Genomic DNA, 2,987 nt, shown 5'->3' with positions numbered 1-2,987 from the left:
CCCCCCCCCGTGGCTGGAGTTACACATGGTCACAACCTGCCCAATATGGGTACTGATGAGAGACCTCTTCAAAAGTACTACCTGCTTTTAACCGAACCATCTCTTCAGACCCCACAAATAGAGTGTTAGTCTTAGAGCAGAATGGAATTTTATTAGTTTACGAAATTGATAGACTGAACTAGAGAGATCATCCTGTTAGGGAAGACAAGCCGGGCTCAGGCTTATCTCATGTACATAATTAAGACAAAAAAATATGTCAAAGTAAAGGGGGATTACCTGAGATATGTCAGGGCAAAAGAGAGCCAGAGAGCAAGAAAAGATAATCAAGGGGAAGACAATGACTAAACCATGTAATATATATGTATAGGAATGCCTATAAAATTATGGTACATAAAGAGAAACAAAGACATTTGAGTTGGTAGTCATTGTGAGGTGGAATAGCCTTGAGGGTGCATATGCCTGAGGTTCCAGCTTCATTTCCCCAGAGCTAAATCTGTGAGGTCTCAGATGCCTGAGCTTCTAGCATCCTTAATTCCTTGGGGACATCTATAGCCTACTATGGGGACTCAAATGGCTTTGTTGAGACTCATCAGGCTTTGGGACATCAAATAAGTCTTACAAAACAGCAGTGTTTTTGAAGAATCAGAAACAGATGGATTGAATTTCCCTTGAAACACAATAGGGTTTAAAAATGATGGGAGAAGGAATACTGCCAAATGCACAACTTTTGGTAAAGCATTTGAGATATTTTTCTTCAGCTTAGGATGGCTGCTGGGCTAACTGATCACAGTACATTGACAGGGGACGATGTAGAAGTTCACCTGCCCTGTAACATTCTGTAATTGAATCAGTTATTCAGACTCTGTGAGTTGGTATTTAATACCTGATGAGGTCACAAGACACCATACTCCAAATGATATTCTGTTCCCACCTGATACAGAACTCCACATTTTGACAGGAAAATGTGAACAATGTGAATAGTATTTTCAAGCCCTACTATTAGAACATAGTATGTTAATAGTTGCTGTCACATAGTTTTGGGTTTTAGGTTAGAAGAAGGACCAAAACAGGGCTAGTTCTAGGGCTCTGGGTAATTGACATTATTAGTGCCAAAGTGAAGAGGCATCGTATATGGTGTTTTCAATGCTATGACCAATAAGTATTCTAAGCAAACAGTGTAAGTTTCAGGAAAATAAAAGAAAATAATAAATAAATTCCAATGACTTATGTGGCTGATGAGTGGAACTGGAACAAGAGAATGCCATGAACTAAGTTCAGTTAACTTGGTTGTACTATGTGAACTGGGTGATGTAATGATATCCATAGCTAATTTCTATGAATTATTGTTAGTTACTGGGTACAGTACATGCCCACTTTTGTGTATTATACCATCTCATACTCTTGGTAACCCTATGGAGCCATTATAAGAGATTGAATTTCTCTTATCTGAAAGGCTTAGAACCAGATCTTTTTTAGAATTTGAAATAGTCTCCCGTATAATATAGCATCTTGGGGATAGTATACAATTGTAGAAATGAAACTTACTTCATGTGTAAATGGTATACATAATCCAAAGGTAATTTTATATAATACTTTATATACCTATGCTTTGACAGAAAGCTGGGCTTTTCACTTTTGTCATACTGGGGTTCAAAACACTTTAAATTTTATAACACTTCAGAGTTTGGATTTTGGAGTAGGAATACTCAATCTTTTTTTATTAGATATTTTCTTTTTTTTTTAATTAGATGGTTTCTTTATTTACAATATCTCTTTTCCCAGGTTCCGCTCCAAAAGAAAAAAGAAAAATTAAGTAAAATAAGAAAAAAATAAAAAAAACCCCAAACTAAAACAATTCCTTGTTCTTTCCTCCCTCCCCCTGCTCACCACCCTGCCTCCTGCTTCCTGGCCCTGGCATTCCCCTACACTGGGGCATAGAACCTTCACAGGACCAAGGTCCTCTCCTCCCATTGATGATCGACTTGGCCATCCTCTGCTATACACATGCTGCTGGAGCCATGAATTGCCCCATGTGTACTCTTTGGTTGGAGTTTTAGTCCCTGGAAGCTCAGAGGGTACTAGTTAGTTGGTATTGTTGTTCGAGCTAAGGGGCTGAAAACCCTTCAGCTCCTTGGGTCCTTTCTCTAGCTCCTTCATTGGGGACCCTGTACTCAGTAATGGATGGCTGTGAGCCTCTACTTCTGTATTAGTTGGGTACTGTCAGAGCCTCTCAGGAGACAGCTGTATCAGGCGCCTGTCAGCCAGCACTTACAAGGCACCCACAATAGTGTCTGGACTATATGATTGAATATAGGAACGATTCCCAGGTGGAGCAGTCTCTGGATTGTTCTTCCTTCAGACTCTGCTCCATAGTTTGTCTCTGCAACTCTCTTGATGGGTATTTTGTTCCCCCTTTTAAGAAGGAACGAAGTATCCACACTTTGGTCTTCCTTCTTCTTGAGTTTCTTGTGGTTTATGGATTGTACTTTGTGTATTCTGATCATCTAGGCTAATATTCACTTATCAGAGAATGCATACCAAGTGTATTCTTTTGTGATTGGGTTACCTCACTCAGCATGATATTCTCCAGATCCATACATTTCTCTAAGAATTTCATAAATTCATTGTTTTTAATAGCTAAGTAGTACTCCATTGTGTAGATGTACCACATTTTCTGTATCCATTCCTCTGTTGCAGGACATCTGAGTTGTTTCCAGTTTCTGGCTATTATGAATAAGGCTGCTATGAACATAGTGGAGCATGTGTCTTTATTACATGTTGGAGCATCTTCTGAGTATATGCCCAGGAGTGGTATAGCTGGATCCTCTGGTAGTACTATGTCCAATTTCCTGAGGAACCGCCAAACTGATTTCCAGAGTGGTTGTACCAGTTTGCAATCCCACCAGCAACGAAGGAGTATTCCTCTTTCTCCACAACCTCTCCAGCATCTGCTGTCACCTGAGTATTTGATCTTAGCCATTCTGACT

Source organism: Mastomys coucha, unplaced genomic scaffold (assembly GCF_008632895.1).
Source record: "Mastomys coucha isolate ucsf_1 unplaced genomic scaffold, UCSF_Mcou_1 pScaffold8, whole genome shotgun sequence".
NCBI classification, from domain to species: domain Eukaryota; kingdom Metazoa; phylum Chordata; class Mammalia; order Rodentia; family Muridae; genus Mastomys; species Mastomys coucha.
This window is presented reverse-complemented; position numbering follows the sequence as displayed.